Source organism: Tachyglossus aculeatus, chromosome 3 (assembly GCF_015852505.1).
Source record: "Tachyglossus aculeatus isolate mTacAcu1 chromosome 3, mTacAcu1.pri, whole genome shotgun sequence".
Taxonomy (NCBI): Eukaryota; Metazoa; Chordata; class Mammalia; order Monotremata; family Tachyglossidae; genus Tachyglossus; species Tachyglossus aculeatus.
In genome coordinates, this window is record NC_052068.1 from 41,213,929 (window position 1) to 41,232,431 (window position 18,503).

General features: G+C 40.2%; 1 protein-coding gene and 1 non-coding gene across 3 annotated transcripts in view; one reads left to right on the forward strand and one right to left on the reverse strand.

Annotated features, from left to right (window-relative positions):
* The window catches only part of PRKG1 (protein kinase cGMP-dependent 1), a 1,213,342-nt gene that overhangs the window by 1,156,395 nt on the left and 38,444 nt on the right, over positions 1-18,503 (forward strand). The gene's annotated exons all lie outside the window — the stretch shown is intronic.
* LOC119926227 lies at positions 4,921-5,058 on the reverse strand. Its single transcript, XR_005450119.1, has one exon. It is a non-coding gene; the product is annotated as a small nucleolar RNA SNORA7 (small nucleolar RNA).

The window sequence follows — 18,503 nt, forward strand, 5'->3', positions numbered from 1 at the left end:
GTTGATACAGAAGAAGAAACTCCATGGTTAAACTCCATTTTACTGTTTGTTCCCAAGAAGTTTCAGATAACCTTACAGAGCTAGTGTCACTTCGGTTACCACAAAGTCAATAGATTTTTTTTCCGAAGGATTTAGTTAATTGAAATGAGAGAACATTTTTGGAGCAATGATTTTATAAAGATCGTAAGTTTAGGTGACAGCATCATTAACTATAAGGTTCTACCTGAAGCAACCCAAGGGAAATGTACTCCTAGGATAGAGGGAGCTGTGTTTCATGTGTCCATGGAAAACATCCACACTTGCAGATAGTGCAGTAACAAAACTTTCAAAGGAGTCCATCAAAAGTGCTTATTGAGCACTTACTGTGTTAGGAGCACCATACTGAGCGCTTGGGAAAGTTTGATAGAGTAAATTCACGTGATTCCTGCCCTCAAAGAGCTTACACTTAATTAGCTCTTTCTCCCCTAAATGTCTCCATTCCTCTCCCATTACAACCCAACCTGCATGTTTCTTTCTAATGCAACCTACTCACTGTGCTGTGCTTTTGTCTCTCTCATCATTCACCTCTTCCTACCTACCTGCTGCCTGGAACTCTTTCCACCTTCACATCAGACAGACCACTATCCTCCCAATCTTCAAAACCATTCTAAAATCACATCTCCTCCAGGAGGTCTTTCCTGATCAATTTCTCATCTCCATACCTAATTTTCCCCACATCACCCCTTCAACATTTCTCTATCACATATGCAAATGAGTCCTCATCCCCTAAGCACTTGGGTACTGACTTCACCCCCTCTCTACATAGCACTTATCCTCAAACTCTGCTTCTTCCTCCTTTCTGAAATGTATTTTAGTGTTTGTCACTTTGCTAGATTGAGGCCAGGGGTGGTCTCTTTTACTAACTCTATTATACTTTCCCACATGCTTAGTATAAAGCTCTGTGCAGAGTAAGTGTCCTTGGCCTAGTGGAAAAAGCCCAGGTCTGGGCATCAGAGAACTTGGGTTTGAATCCCAATTGTGTCACATGCCTGCTCTGAGACCTTGAGTAACTTACTTCATTTCTCTGAGCCTCAGTTTCCTCATTGGTGTTCATCCCGAACACTTCAACTGTGAGTACCACGAGGGACAGGGCCTGTGTTTGACCTGATAATCTTGTATCTCCCTTAATGCTTTGCACATAACAAACAATTAAAAATACCACCATTAACATTAATATTTAGTGACTGGTTGACTGATAACTTACGTATATAACCAATGAATTTGTTAAGAAGCCTTAACTAACATTTTACAAACACAATTTCACCACTGAATAATCTCAGGAGAGGTAGTGGCCAAGCTGAAAGAATATGCCACTTTCTAGTTCTGCATTTGGGAATTTATAGCATCTCAGAGTCCCACAATGCTAAAATTGCAATTACTTCCATTGTTAGAGCATCCCTTAAGGAATCAGGCAAGAAGTGAGCCGATTAGAAAAGAGATTTTTTGCCTTTACACAAGCATCATCATGATCTGCACTCATGACAAAGAGAACTAGAGGACATTTTTATCCTAATTATACTAGGAATTCAGAGCTGGCTTTAAGCACTTACCTAGTTTGAAAATTAAAAGTTGATCAGACATATCTAGACTTTAAGCTCATTGTGTACAGGAAACGTATCTACCAACTCAGTTACAGTGAATCCTTCCAAACACTTAGTGCAATGCTCTCCATACAGTAAGAGCTCAATAAATATGAGGCCAAGGATTTTGGGGTTCTAGGCCAAGGAGGAATAGAAAAGATTGAAGATGTTGGAAGTAAGAGGTAGAGGAGAGAAACAAAAAAATAAAAGAAAAGGGAACATAAGTAGAGTGGGGTTTTAGGAAGAATTAGAAAAAAAAGTTATTGGTAAGCATATCAGCTAAACACCAGCCTTCTCAACATGTTGAGCTGTGATCGTTTCTAAAATCAACAATACCCTTTTAGTTATTTAGAGCACTTTTAATTATCCATGTTTTTATCCCCTATGAGAAAACAGCATGTGACAATAATTTAGATGATATCCAACATAAAATATTGTTTTTGATGATGCCTCTTCTCCTATTAGTCGTAATTACCCTGGTGTTTTTAATTTCCCCTGGAAAGGCAAATTGATATTTTCTCCAAGGTTTCATGCTGTTGTTACAGTTGTAGATTGGGCTTTTGTAAGGAGAAGGGCTTACAATCATTAGAGATAGTAACAGAATATTGCTGGATGTCTACAGTTAAAGCTCCTTCAGGGCAGGGATCATGTTAATCAATTGTACTGTACTCTGCCAGGCACTTAGTAAAGTGCTCTGCACAAAGTAAGGACTCAATAAGTCACTCACTGATTGATTCAGTTATAGTATTTTAAAACCTAATGCTCAAGGACCTCTGCCCTTATTTCCAACAATAAGGATATTATTATGGGATTCCCAGACTGAGCCCCTTCCTTCCTCTCCCCCTCGTCCCCCTCTCCATCCCCCCCCATCTTACCTCCTTCCCTTCCCCACAGCACCTGTATATATGTATATATGTTTGTACATATTTATTACTCTATTTATTTATTTATTTATTTTACTTGTACATATCTATTCTATTTATTTTATTTTGTTAGTATGTTTGGTTTTGTTCTCTGTCTCCCCCTTTTAGACTGTGAGCCCAATGTTGGGTAGGGACTGTCTCTATATGTTGCCAATTTGTACTTCCCAAGCGCTTAGTACAGTGCTCTGCACATAGTAAGCGCTCAATAAATACGATTGATGATGATGATGATTTTGGGATCTATTGTCCCTGAATGATTGAGGTCAGACACAGTAACTGGGAATCACCCAGGACTCACAGTCTAAGCAAAAGAGAGTCATGGGTATTTAATCTCCATTTACAGGAAACTGAGACACATAGCAGCTATTCATTCAATCATATTTATTTAGTGCTTACTGTGTGCAGAGCACTGTACTAAGCACTTGGGAAGCACAAATCGGCAACATATAGAGATGGTCCCTACCAAACAATGGGCTCACAATCTAGAAGGGGGACACAGACAACAAAACAAAACATGTAAACAGGTGTCAAAACCATCAGAATAAATAGAATTATAGCTATATGCACATCATTAACAAGATAGAGTAGTAAATATGTACAAGTAAAGTAAATAGAGTAATAAATCTGTACAAATATATACAAGTGCTGTGGGGAGGGGAAGGCAGTAGGGCAGGGGCAGGGGGGAGATGGGGAGGAGGAGCAGCTGGATGAATTGCCCAAGGTCACACAGGCAAGTTAGAACCTAGTCCTGTGCTCTTTCTATCATACCATATTGCTTCTCATAAAAGTTGGAAGACACACTGTTAGCCCTCTGTGTAACAATTGTCCACTTAATCTGGGCATTACCATCAGCCTGATTTCAGTATTTGGAACAAGACAAAAAGAGGCTGTTTCCGCATCCATATCCTTGGATCGAAGATGTATTTCTGAAATCACTTATTTTGCAATGTACTAGCCACCACGTCTTCCTTCTTCATAAACATTAAATGCAAAAGAAGCTTTTGATGCTTATCATAGAAAAGTGTCAAGAACCAGACTAAGGTTTTGGTGGTTCTAGGCCAGAGGATGTTTCCTGGGCCTCTTCTTTGAGAAAGTTCAATCCTTCTAACTTTTCTTGGAGTACACAAACATTACTTCCCCTGGGTTTGAGCCTCTTTCTCTGACATTGCCAGTGGTTTTTGGCTCATTTGTAGCTTTATCAGAAATAGGTTTCAGGGGTGGAGCCAACCCTGTTGGAGGAGCCAGAGTGGGACCTTCACAGCTGGATTTGGCTCCCTCACAGCTACATGGGCCTTGGGCAAATCACCTAATTTCTCTGTGCCTCAGTTCTGTCATCTGTAAAATGGGGATTAAGACTGTGAGCTCTATGTGGAACAGGAACTGTATCCAACCTGATTTTCTAGTACCCATCCCAGTGCTTAGTACAGTGCCTGGCACATAGTAAGCACTTAACAAATACCACCACTATTACTATTTGGACAGCTGGATGGAGTAACCACTGAGAATGGTGGACTAGGAATAGTTGTCATTACAGACCTTTGACTAAAGCAGTCCTAATGGTACTGTAAAATTTTTCTGGGGAAGCTTATTTTAAGCATGTTAACTTTGAGCACTGTATTTCTAAAAATAATATAATGCCTGAAACTACTGGGCAATCCTATCTCAACTCATACATGAGGATATCAGCCATTCATCTATCATCTGCCATTTGGGTGTGGTCTGTGTTGAGAGGATGGCACGCATATAACTCCAGGATTGTGGTGGGTCTCATCCTCTAAAGACATTACAGTGCAAGTGCATGCCTCTCAGGCAAGATGGTAGGCCAAATAAGTAATTCTCAATTCTTAGAGGACTAGAATGGAATTTCCTTTGGTAGAAAGAAGCTGAATTATTGCAGACCCCTAGCATGACAACTTCTGTAGTGAAAAATCTTAGCTTTTTAAGTGCAGCAAGGGTACAGCTCCAAGTAATTTATCCTAGAGTAAATGATCAAAATGCTCCTTTTCAGTAATTTGATGTTTCTGGCCAGAATTAGAGGCATTCCTGTACAATAAGGGGGGTGACCTTTGGTAATCAAGAACTGCTCTTTTGCTTCATATTTTCTGGGGCAGGGTACAGTTACCATAGTTTTAATCTTTTGAATATGAGAAATAATCTTGTTTTGTCTTATGCTGTCGAGTCGTTTCTGACTCATTGTGACATCGTGGACACATCTCTCCCAGAACGTCCCGTTCCCCATCTGCAATCATTCGTATCCACAGTGTTTTCTTGATAAAAATACAAAAGTGGTTTACCACTGCCACCTTCCACACAGTAAAGTCAAGACTCTGCCCTCGACGATCTCCCATGCTGCTGCAGCCCAGCATGGGTGAGTTTTGACTTGTAGCAGATTGCCTTCCACTCGCTAGCCACTGCCCAAGCTAGGAATGGAATGGGTAAGACTCTGCTTGACTCTCTCTCCCATAGCCATGACTAATAGAGTACTGGAAACTCTCCAAGTGTGACCCTGAGAGGGGATGAGAAATAATAATAAATGATAAATGTGGTAATTAAGTGCTTACTATGTGTCAAACACTATACTAAGTGTTGGGGTAGATACCAGATTATCATACTGGACCCAGTTCATGGCCCATGTGAAGTAGGAGGGAAAACAGCCTGCCATTATAAGGCTACAATGCCATAAAAAAATAATGAGATCTAGGACTAGACTCAAGACCTACAAACTCTTAGCATTTGGCCAAGTGAAATCATAACACTGATTTTGTTAGTTAAAGTAAGCAAACATAAATTGCTGACAATCAATATGTTCAAGAATAGGAGCATAGCTATGAATGATGAAAATAAAGTAGGGAATGAAATGGCATCCATTCTATCATGAGTTTTCACTACATAGGACCTGGGTTCTAATTCTGACTCCACCATTTGTCTGCTATTTGACCTTGGGCAAGTCAGGTAACTTCTCTGTACCTCAGTTTCCTCATCTGTAAAATGGAGATTAAGACTGTGAGCCCTGTGTGGGACAGGGAGAGTGTCCAATCTGATTAGCTTGTAGCTGCCAGGCACATAGTAAGTGCTTAACAAATACCATAAAAATAAAAACAAAAGCTACAGTTTGGTTAGAACATGGTTGGAGAAGTAGTGAACATTCTTCTGGTAGCAAGCACCCGAAAGGATAGAATGCAGTCTGTATGGGAATAAATGGTTGGACACATGGCATTGGTCAAATGGTGTGCATGATATTAAGTTTTCCTTAATGTGGGATTCCTCAGGAACATTACTCCGGTGCTATATCCAAATAAGTGCTAAATTGGCTGATGGGTGACTTGACCAAGAGGTAGGGAATACCTCTCAAAAGAGATAACTTTTAGGAGGGCTTTGAAGATGGGGAGGGACATGAGCTAATGAATTTAAGAAGCGAAGGAATTCCATGCATGCAACAAAGTGTTAACAATGGATCATTGACAAGGCAGTTGCAAGTGAGATAGAAGATTATCTTGGGGGAAGAAAAGAGTGAGCTAGGATACAGTAGAAGAAAGTAAATAAGAGGGAAACCACTAGTGGAGAGCTTCAAAGCCAATGAGTAATAGTTTTTGTAATAGTTTATGAAACAATGGAGAGGAAGCGAGTTGGGAGTGGATCCCTGAAATACAGCAGAAGAATCAGCAGGATTGAGGGAACTACTAAACGTGGAAAGTTAAAGGTATTGTGGGTCACAGATAATCCCAAAGTTGTGAGCAACAGAAAGCAAGCATGGCCTACTGGAGGCACAGCATGGCCTAGTAGGCCTAGTAGGAAAAGCACACTCTTGGGAGACAGAGGACTTGGGTTCTAATCCTGACTCTGCCAATTAGTTGCTGTGTGACCTTGGGCAAGTCACTTAACTTCTCATTATTTCATCTGTAAATTGAGGATTAAATCCTCTTCCTTGTAATTTAGGCTCTGTCTCCATGAGGGACAGAGACTGCGTCCAAGCTAATGAACTTGCATCTACCCCAGCACATAGACTTGTACATAGACTTGTACTTAACACGTAGTAACCACTTAGCAAATACCATTAAAAATAAAACAAACAAAAAACTTGGTGATGGTATTAATAGTGATGGGAAAGTTATGAGAAGAAAAAGGATTAGGAGTAAAGAGAAGGAGTTGATTTTGATTTTGAATTGAAGTCACCAGCAAGCCTACCTGTTAAAAAGAAATGTCTAGAGGTAGTAGGAGTTGTAAGATTATAAATCAGGGGTTGGATAAGGGCTAGTAAAGCAGATGAAGAAGTCATTGGCATAGTGATGATAGCTGAAATTATGCAAGTGGATGGCACTGTGGTGATGGCTGGAAACCTGTGAGTAGAGAAGCTTGACTAGAGGATGACTGAAGTGCAAGAAGCATAAAAACACAAGACAGAGCCAGTTAAAGGGTGATGGGAAGATCAATATTAAGAAGGATTGATTTAAGGGATGGGAAAAGAATCAGGAAAGTTACGATTTGGATGAGGAAGAAAGAAAGAGGTATACTGAACCCAGCAACATAGAGTTGAAGGAAGGGATCTGATATTGAGAGTATGTATTCGGGGTCACAGCTAGAGGGTGGGATGGAGGTAATAATAATGGTATTTGTTAAGCGCTTACTCTGTACCAAGCACTGTTCTAAGCACTGGGATAGAAACAAGGTTATCAATTTGGACACAGTCCCTTTACCACATGGAATTCACAGTCTAGGTAGGTGGGACAGGATTTAATCCACATTTTACAGTTGAGGAAACTGAGGCACAGAGAAGTCAAGTGATTTGTCCTAGGTCACACAGTGTTGGAGTTAGGATTAGAACCCATGTCCTCTGACTTGCAGGGCAGTGATCTTTCCATTAGCCACACTGCCTCTGAGAGCCCCTAACTAACCTGGGTCCCAAGCACTCTAATTTAAAGCCCATTTCCATTTATTGTATCATGGATGTGGGGAATGCATAATTCCTGGCTGCCAGATGATTCCTCACCTCCCCATCACTCATTAGGCTTAGTGAAAAGCAGCATGGCTTAGTGTATAGAGCATGGGCAAGGGAATCAGAAAGACCTAATCCCAGTTCCACCACTTGTCTGCTGTGTGACCTTAAGCAAGCCTACTTAATTCCTCTGTGCCTCAGTTACCTCATCTGTAAAATGGGGATTAAGGCTGTGAGCCCCACATGGGTCAGGAACTGTGCCCACTCCAGTTACCTTGAATCTAACCCCGTGCTTGAATAGTGCTTGACACAGAGTAAGAGTTGAACACATCCATTATTATTATTTTTCCCAAGCTAAACGACCCTAATTCCATTGATTTAGGAATCTTCAGAGTGGCTCAGTGGAAAAGAGCACGGGCTTTGGAGTCAGAAGTCATGGGTTCAAATCCCGGCTCTGCCAATTGTCAGCTGTGTGACTTTGGGCAAGTCACTTAACTTCTCTATGCCTCATTTCCCTCATCTGTAAAATGGGGATTAAGACTGTGAGCCCCCCGTGGGACAACCTGATCACCTTGTAACCTCCCCAGCGCTTAGAACAGTGCTTTGCACATAGTAAGTGCTTAATAAATGCCATCATTATTATTATTATTGCTTCATTCTAAACACCCTCTCCAGATTTTTTCTTAAAGTGAGGAGTGACAAGCTGGAAGTCCTAGAGGCTTGTCTTGTGCCATGCAAAGTGAGAGTTTTAACACCATTCTAGATTACTAGGGAAATAGTTTGGAATAAGATATTAGAGTTTGAGCCTCATGTGGGACAGGGAATGTTTCTGACCTGATTAACCTTGTCTACCCAGGCACTTAGAACAGTGTTTGACATGTAGTAAGCACCGAACAAGTACAATAATAAGAAGGGGGAAATGAGAGATATTAACAATATCCTACACCCCTAACCATTAGGATGAATGTCTATGATAGCAGTGAAGACTCTCTCCCTCCAATCATCCTGTTGCTACAGAGACATTGATCTGACCTAATATTGACATTTTTATAATATTTTTACAATGTGACTATGTTCCAGGAAACATACGAAGCACTGGGCTAGGTACAAGATAATCTGGTTGGATGCAGTCTATACCCAATATGGGACTCACAGTGAACTCACAGAGGGTGAACAGGTATTCAATCCCAATTTTACCCATGAGGAAACTGAGGTACAGAGGAGTTTAGTGACTTCCCCAGGGCCACATAGTAGGCAAGTAGCAGAAAAAGGTTGAGAATCCAATTACATTCCTATGATTCAGCGTAATACTACCCAACTGCTGGGTGACCTATGACAGGAAAATTAGAAAAAAAGAGAAAAGAGGAACATCATTAACCAGATAATTATGTGATAAATCCACTCCTTTAATCAATGAGACTATGTTTCACTATTATGTAATATGACCATTTTAATTAGGAAGGGAAGTTCCAAGGGAAGAGAGGGAAAGAAAAAAAAAAGAAGAGCTCACTTCTGCCAAAGCCACACGGCAGTAAAATCTAATGCCTGGAAGCCACTGGGCAAACTTCCTGTAGATCCTGAGTGATATAGGTGGCAGAGAAAAGAGAGAAACTCCCTATTCTGTAATCGATCCATTGCTGTTACTTGAATAGATGAATCAAACTGATAAGAGCCTCAAAAAATGGGCAAAACTTGGTATGTATAATCAGCCAAGACTTAATGTAGTAATTTGATGTGTGCAAATCCTGTAGTATTATACCAACTCTACCAACTTCTAATAATAAGTTGTGGTATTTGTTAAGTATTTACCATGCACTGCACTGAGATCTGGGGTAGATCCAAAATTATCAGGTCTCACTTGGCGCTCACAGCCTAAGAAGGAGGGAGAACAGGTATTGAATCCCCATTTTGCAGATGAGGTAACTGAGACACACAGAAGTCAAGTGATTTGCCCAAGTCATAGCAGACAAGTGGCACAGTTGGATTAGAACCCAGGTCCTCTGACTCCCAAGACCATGCTCTTTCTACTGGACTATGCTGCTTCTACTAAGTCTGGTATATTGTACTCTCCCAAGCATTTGGAACAGAGCTCTGAATACAGTAAGTGCTCAATTAATACCACCAATTGATAGTAGGCATTAGGGAATTCATTATGAGATCACAAATGACAGGATTCCCATCCTCCAAAAATGTATATCCAAGACAGAATAATTGCACAAAGAAAAATTCATTTTGTAAAAGAACAGCAATGAGAAAGTTAAAATAATAAATCACATCTGCATAACAATTTCCTTTCTGTTTTCAGGTAGTTTATTTTCAATAGAATGAAAATCGATAATCAAGATTAACAGCCACAGATATATAAGTTTTAGTTTCTAAGACCACCTGATTCCCTCATTAAATTTTCATCAGGTACTTTTGATTCTTCTAAATATCTGAAATAATTTTCTCAAGTGGAAAAAGAGGACTAAACTTTTCAGAGGAATAGGGCCAATTTTAAAAAATTATCATCCTTTTTCCCAAATCACTTCCACATTTTTTCCACCCCCCACCTTACTCAAATTCTACCTCCTTCAGGAACTCTCACCCCTTATTAGAGGAGGCTAATGCAATTAAATCGGTGTGGTGCCTCTCCCCGGATCCCTATCCAAATTTTCCTGCATTTTTTTATGTTGTTTCTTAAGCACTTCCTAATGCATCAGGTTGGACACAATACATTTCCCACGTGGGGCTCACAGCTTTAATTCCCATTTTGCAGATGAGGTAGCTGAGACACAGACAAATTAAGTGACTTGTCCAAGGTCTCACAGCAAAATGGCAGAGTCAGGATTAGAACCCAGGTACTAATGATTTCCAGGCCCGAGCTTTTTCCAGTAGACCATGCTTCTTCTCAGTGTACTATCATTAATGGTGATAGTAGTAGTAGTGCTTACCACATTAAACATTACTCTGTACAGAGCATTGTACTAAGCCTGGAAAAAAGTAAATAAGTGGGAATAAGGCAAAGAATCTGTCCCTGTAGAGGCTCACAATCTCTGAATATAGAAGATTGGGGAAGCAGCATGGCTCAGTGGAAAGAACATGGGCTTTGGAGTCAGAGGTCATGGGTTCAAATCCCGGCTACACCAATTGTCAGCTGTGTGACTTTGGGCAAGTCACTTAACTTCTCTGTGCCTCAGTTACCTCATCTGTAAAATGGGGATTAAGACTGTGAGCCCCCGTGACAACTGATCACCTTGTAACCTCCCCAGCGCTTAGAACAGTGCTTTGCACATAGTAAGCGCTTAATAAATGCCATTATTATTATTATTATTATTATGAAAAATGGATACGTTCTAATCCCTGCTCTGCCACTTGTCTGCTGTGTGGTCTTAGGCAAGTCACGTGTGCCTCAGTTACCTCATCTGTGAAATGTGGATTAAAATGTGAGCCTTGTGCAGGACAGGGGTTTTGTCCAACTTGATTTGCTTGTATCCACGCCAGCACTTAGTACAGTGCCTGGAACATAGTAAACAATTAACTAAGACCATAAATAATAACAATACATAATAATAGACAATGCCTATCTCACAAGCCTGTAACCCTGGTGTTGTCCTTGATTTATCTCTCTCATTCCAACATATTCAGTCTGTCACCAAATCCTGTCGGTTCTACCTTCACAACATTACTAAAACTGCACTTTCCTCTTCATCCAAAATGATCCAAACACTTATCCCACTTCCCTTAATTTCTGCATCTTCTTCCTCATTGGCCTTCTGGCTTCCTGTCTCTTCCCACTCCAACCCATACTTCACTCCAATGCAAGGATCATTTTTCAACAAAAACGTTCAGTCTATGTCTCCCCACTCCTCAAGAACTTTCAATGACTATCCATCCACCTCCACACCAAACAGAAACTCCTTACTGTTGGCTCTAAAACACTCAATCAGTTCATCCCATCCTTTCTCACCTCAATCGTCTACGGCAATCCAGACCACATACTCCACTCCTCTAGTGCCAGTTAATTCATGATGCCCTGATCTCATCTATCCTGCCACAAATCCCTTTCCTGAGTCCTCCGCAAAGCCTGGAACTCCATCCCCCCCAATATGTGAGTGAAGTTTTTGTTTCCTTTTCAGACCTTAGCTTGCAAAGCAACAAAAATCAAAACAAGTAAACATATATTACCACAAACACTCTACACCCACTATCTTTTTTAGATCTTAGAATGAAAACTAAAAAAAATAACTCTGTAGTGTTAAGTTCGCAAAGTATCGTGTGTTCTTTAAATCCTAACTAAAATTAATGATGTCCAGTGCTTTCCCTTAGTTTGCTATTTATGAGAGGCCTGTTATATTGGATCTATTTTTTGTCAAGAGCTTTTAAAATTAGAATCCCACCATTCAGGAAGCGCATAATCCATCCTCCCTCTAACCTTTTGGCCCTGCACTACTGACATAACTCTGGAAGGAGCTTGCTAAGTAGCCTGAGACAGGCCTGAGAATACCTTTCCCAGCTTTGTATCAAAGCCCAGGTTTCCATCCAAGGAAACAGAACCGATGTAACACAAGTTGACTAGACGGGCTATTTTTATAGATCACAAAAATATACACCCTATATAGCTCAGTCATAAAAATTTGTGCCAGAATACAGACACCTGATATGACCCCTTCCAAAGGGGAATCCTCATCCTGTTGGGGCTGAGCAATTAGAAATCACTAGAAATTAAACAGGTAAGATTCTATAACATAATAATTCATGTCTCATTTTTCTTTATTAATCAATTAATCAGAGGTATTTATTGAGTGCTTTATGAGTGCAGAACACTGTTCAAAGTGCTGGGGAGAGTGTGATATAGCAGGCTGTTAGACATGCTTCCTGCCCACATGAGCTTCCAGTCTAGACAGTGGAGGGGTAGGTGGGGTGAGAATACAACAGAGCTGGTTTCCCATACTGGGGAAGAGAAACCACAACTTGTTATTTAATGAACTCTTATGTCTCATCATATGTCCACACATCTTGCCTCTTAATGTATACTAATTCACTGATGCGGTACCATAAAGATGTCATGAGCTAGTACTTGAAACCTATAGAATGAGGGCAAGGACTCTCGTGTCTGCAGTAGTGGTTTTTCGCGACATTTTGGCAGTCATCATCATAGTGATTAGCCTTTACTGGTGCTGTCAACACCTAAGTAATACTGAACAATGAACCATTTTCCTGCTGCAATGCTTTTAGATTTTGAACTAGGAAGATAAATAAGAACTAAAATCAGCTGGAATTAGATACATAAATACCCATAGACTTACAGAGTACACATGTGTATAGGGGTGGGTGGGTATATAAATTGAGATTGGGGTGTAAGCCCAGTGTGAGCAGGTATTGTTTCTCTTCATTGCTGAATTGTACTTTCCAAGTGCTTAGTACAGTAAAAAAATACGATTGATTGAATGAATGAATGAATGAATGTTGATTCTGGTATTTCCCCTGACCTCTCCCTCATTCCCTGTGAGAAGAAGAAAACAGGAATGGCAGAGAGAAAACAGACTAAGGGAAATGAAGTTAAACACTTCTGCATTTAGGCAGATGGAATTTGAGAACAATGACTTTAGTAAAGTGGCAAGAGTGATCAAGGATTTAAATTCTAAAATACTTAAGGAAAGACTATGGGTAGACAGAACTGGTAAATGTGGCAATTATGGCCAACTGTTGTTCATGTCTGTTATTATTACTATTTAATCCACTTATGCTCTTACCATCATCAACAATTATTTATTGAGAACTGCGTCATTGTGGTCTCAGAGACAACTTTAACTTGGACAGTCACATCAAGGGAAATGTTGACAATGAGAAAAATAAATACATTGAGAGATTACAAAAATAGGGTTCCTTACATTATGTGTCTGTTGGTGTGAAACTTGTCTTTCTTAACTAGAAATACACAATTTTTAAATTAATGCAGCTTCTAAGATTAGTTCCAATGCAAAGAAAAAATTATTATTCTCTAGGAGAGTGCTTGACAGTGTTTAATAAATATAATTGTATAATTAGTGTTATTATGATATATGCAAATAGATTGTTAGAATGTAAACTCTGGGAAGGCAAAGGCATTGTCTTTTAAAAATCTTTGTACAATGTCCGAGGCAACACAATAAACCTATAGACTCGACATGTTATTTCAAATACTTTGGGCTAAGTCAACTGATGAAAATTGAGTTGTAATCTCCAAATTCACCTTACTTTTACTGTGTGTCTACACAATTTAGGGCTATTCAATAACCATTTTCAGTGCTTAGCGTGGGAAGTTAGTGGTGTCCTCTGAATTTAAAAAAAATGAAGCCAAATAGTAGTATAGTTCCACTTACTGCAATTGAAAAAATAGCATTGGCTGAAAACCTATTTATTTATTTTGATGGAATTGACACCTGTCTTCTTGTTTTGTTTTGCTGTCTGTCTGCCCCTTCTAGACTGTGAGCCCTTCTTTGGGTAGGGACTGTCTCTGTATGTTGCCGAATTGTACTTTCCAAGCTCTTAGTACAATGCTTTGCACACAGTAAGCACTCAATAAATACTACTGAATGAATGAACATCAAGCACTATTTTATTATTATTATTGAAATTAGAACAGAGTGAAAAAATGAGAACGGAGTCACTGATGAAGTTTCTTACCCTCTAGTCAGGAGTTTCTTTTCTTTCATTCAACTCAATTATTCAATCCCTCTCCAAATCCTGCCAGTCCCACTTTCGCAACATCGCTTAAATTCACCCTTTCCATTCCATCCAGCTGCAACCACGTTAATACAATCACTCCTCCTATCCCACCTAGATTACTGCATCAGCCTCCTTGCTGACCTCCCACGCTCCTGCCTCTCCCCACTCCATGCTTCACTGCCCAGATCATCTTTCTACAGAAACATTCAGGACGTTTCACCCCACTTCTCAAAAATCTACAGTGGTTGTCAATCCTTCTCTGAATCAAACAAAAACTCCTCACCATTAGCTTTAAAACACTCCATCACCTTCCCCCCTCCTACTTCACCTTCTCCTACAACCCAGCCTGAGCACTACTCTCCTCTAGTGCTAACCTTCTCATTGTGCCTTCATCTCCTCTGTCTTGTTGCCAACCCCTAGCCTACATCCTACCTCTAGCCTGAAATGCCCTCCCTCCTCAAATCTGCCCTACAGTGAATCTTCCCCCATTCAAAGCTTTATTGAAGGCACATCTCCTCCAAGAGGCCTTCCCTGACTAAGCCCCCCTTTTTCTCATCTCCCTCTCCCTGACTTGCTCCCTTTGCTCTTCCCACCCCCCGCCATACTGCATTTATGTATATATCTGTAATATTATTCATTTATATTGATGTCTGTTTACTTGTACTGATGTCTGTCTTATCCTCTCTAGACTGTGAGCTCATTTTGGGCAGGGACTGTCACTCTTTTTTGCTGCATTGTACTTCCCCAAATGCTTAGTACAGTGTTCTGCACACAGTAAGCGATTAATAAATATGATTGAGTGAATGAATGAATGATGCAAAGATAATCCATCAGTCAGTTGTATTTATTGAGTGCTTAGTATGTGCAGAGCACTGTACTAAGCACTTGGGAGAGTACATTACAACTGAATTGGCAGGCACATTCCCTTCCCATAATGAGTTTACAGTCTAGAGGGGGAGACAGATAATAATAATGATGGCATTTGTTAAGCGCTTACTATGTGCAAAGCACTGTTCTAAGCACTGGATATTAATATAAGTAATTAATGAGTGATAATAATAATTGCTGTATACTTAATATGCATTAAGAGACATAGGTAAGTGCTGGAGTCTTTTGAGGAGGGGAGATGTAAACAGAATGGCATCTTAAAAATATGATCTGGGAATCAGAGTGAAATTTGGGCTGGAGAGCAGAGAGACTGGAGGCAGAGAGGCCAGTGAGGAGGCTATTACAGTAGTAATAACAATAATTATGGTATTTGTTAAGCACTTACTATGTGCCCAGCACTGTTCTAAGCACTGACATAAATATAAGGTAATCAGATTGTCCCACATGAGGCTCGCAGTCTTAATCCCCATTTTACAGATGAGGTAAGTGAGGCACAGAGAATAAAATAAATAAATGATGGCATTTTTTAAGTGCTTACTATGTGCAAAGCACTGTTCTAAGCGCTGGGGGGATAGAAGGTGATCAGGTTGTTTCACGTGGGGCTCACAGTCATAATCCCCATTTTACAGATGAGGTAACTGAGGCTCAGAGAAGTTAAGTGACCTGCCCAAGATCACACAGCAGACGTGTGGCGGAGCCGGGATTCAAACCCATGACCTCTGACTCCAGAGCCCGGGCTCTTTCCACTGAGCCACGCTGCTTCTGTGTTGGGAGAAGTTAAGTGACCTGCCCAAGGTCACATAGCAGAGAAATGGCAGAACAGGGATTAGAATCCACAACCTCTGACTCCCAAGCCCAGTGTGCTCTTGCCACCAGGGTGGTTACTGTTTGAATGGAGAGGAAGGGGTGGATATAAGAAATGTTGTGGAGAAAAACCTATGTCATCTACTGACTAAATATGAGAGTTAACAAAGAGCAGTGAGTCAAAGATAATACCAAGGTTCGGGGCTTAGGAGATAGGAAGGTTGTCAAGTTTAATAAGAGAGTTGGATGGAGGAGTGAATTGGGGAGCAAAAATAAGGAGTTCAGTTTTATATATGTTCAGCTTAAATGCCAGCAGGCTATTCATGTGGAAATGTTCTGGATGCATCAGGAAATGTGAGATTACAGAAGAGCTGTAATTCTGTCATCATTACGGATGATAGAATAAACAACTGAATGCTACTTCCCCATGATTTTCTTTTCTTATTAGAATGTGTTTATGATGGCAACACATGACAGGGGATAAGCTGGTATATAATAATGATAATAATAATAATAACATTTATTAAGCACTTACTATGTGCAAAGCACTGGTCTAGGCGCTGGGGAGGTTACAAGGTGATCACGTTGTCCCACAGGGGGCTCACAGTCTTAATCCCCATTTTACAGGTGAGGTAACTGAGGCGCAGAGAAGTTGAGTGATTTGCCCAAAGTCACACAGCTGACAGTTGGCAGAGCCAGAATTTGAACCCCTGACCTCTGACTCCAAAGCCTGGGATCTTTCCTCTGAGCCATGCTGCTTCTTTGTATCTAAGTCTAAACTGGTCGCATTTTGTGTAATAATAATAATAATAATAATAATGATAACAATAATAACCAACATTGTGATATTTGCTAAGTTCTTACTGTATGCCAAGCACTGTACTTATCACTGGGGTAAATGCAAGATATTGAGGTTGGACACCATCACTGTCCCACGTGGGTTGCCGATTTGTGCTTCCCAAGTGCTTAGTACAGTGCTCTGTACGGAGTTAAGTGCTCATTAAATACGAATGAATGAATGAATGAATGAATGGGTTCATGGTCTAAATTGTCAGAAAAATAGGTATTGAATTTCCATTTTCCATATGAGGAAATGGAGGCAAGGAAAAGTTAAGTGACTTGCCCAAGGTCACAGAGAAGGCAGAGCTGAGATTAAAACCTAAATCCTGTGACTCCCAAATCTGTGGTCTTTCCACTAGCCCATCTAGTTTCTAAATTCTGCCCTATTGAGGGGATGGTACAAATCAAAAATGTCCCGATTGTTCACGAATCACTCTGTCGTGAAGTATGAAAATTCTGTCTCATACTTACCATTGACTTTAAAGCTCTCAATTACCTTGTCTCTTTGAATCATACCTTGTTGACCTCCTACTACAACCCTGCACACTCACTTTGCTCCACTAACGCCAACCTACTCACTGTACCTCAATCTCGTCTATCTCACCACTGACTACCCATTGTTGGGTATGGACCATCTCTATACGTTGGCAACTTGTACTTCCCAAGCACTTAGTACAGTGCTCTGCACACCGTAAGTGCTCAGTAAATACGATTGAATGAATCAGTGAATGACTGGAGCTCCCTCCACCTTCATATCTGACAGACCATCACTCTCCCCACCTTCAAAGCCTTATTTAATCACACTTCCCCAAGAGGCTCCCTATCTAAGCCCTCATTTCTTCTACTCCCTCTACCTTCTGCCACACCCTTGCACTTATATTTATACCCTTTATTCACCCTAACCTCAACTCTACACAGAAATTATGTCCATAGCAATAATTCCTTTTAATATTTGTCTTCCCCTCTAAGCTCCTTGTGAGAAGAGAACATAACTGCCAACTCTGTTATACTCTCCCAAGTGCTTAGTACAATGCTCTGCACACAGTAGGTGCTCAAAAAATGTGATTGATTAATCATTCTAGTTAAAATCACAGTCTTGTTGGTGACTTGATAGAAAACATCTTGGAAAAGTACCACTCAGTCAGTCAGTGAAAAGTATTGAGCACTTACTGAGGGCACTGTACTAAACATTTTGGAGAGTACAAAAGAAAGAATGAACAACAGAACAGATTTTTCTACCCTCAAGGAACTCATAATATGAAAGGGGAAACCAAGAGGCAAAATGTATTTACATGTAGTATGCTCAGGAGGATATATCAGAAAGTAATTCAACTACATCAAGATAAATTGCACAATAAGTAATTGAATAAAAATCATTTCCATAAAAATCCAAATGCTAAATGAGGTCCAAATTAATGGTACCGTTCTACTGAAAGGCCTACTTCTGGGGATTCAGAAACATTTGTGGGACCGCACTCAGGTGATTTTAATTAGTTCCTTCATATGATTTTAAGGTTTTACTAAGGCTATTTGCATAGCAGGCTTTTCTTTTACTTTTCTTGGCCTAAATAGTTCTATTTATAGAAAATGACTCTACCTTGTACTGCATTCGTGTTTTGACTGATGAAATCATGTGCTGAAAAAAAAATATTTGTCATTCCAGTTTATACAGAGGTACAGCTGCTAGGATTAAGCTGTACTTAAAATTGCTGCCTTCATTTGAGACGAATAAAGCATTGTGATTAGCAGCAGCTGTTGCTATTCGTGTTCCGATATACCCATTTGGGAAGTCAATTGTAATAGCCA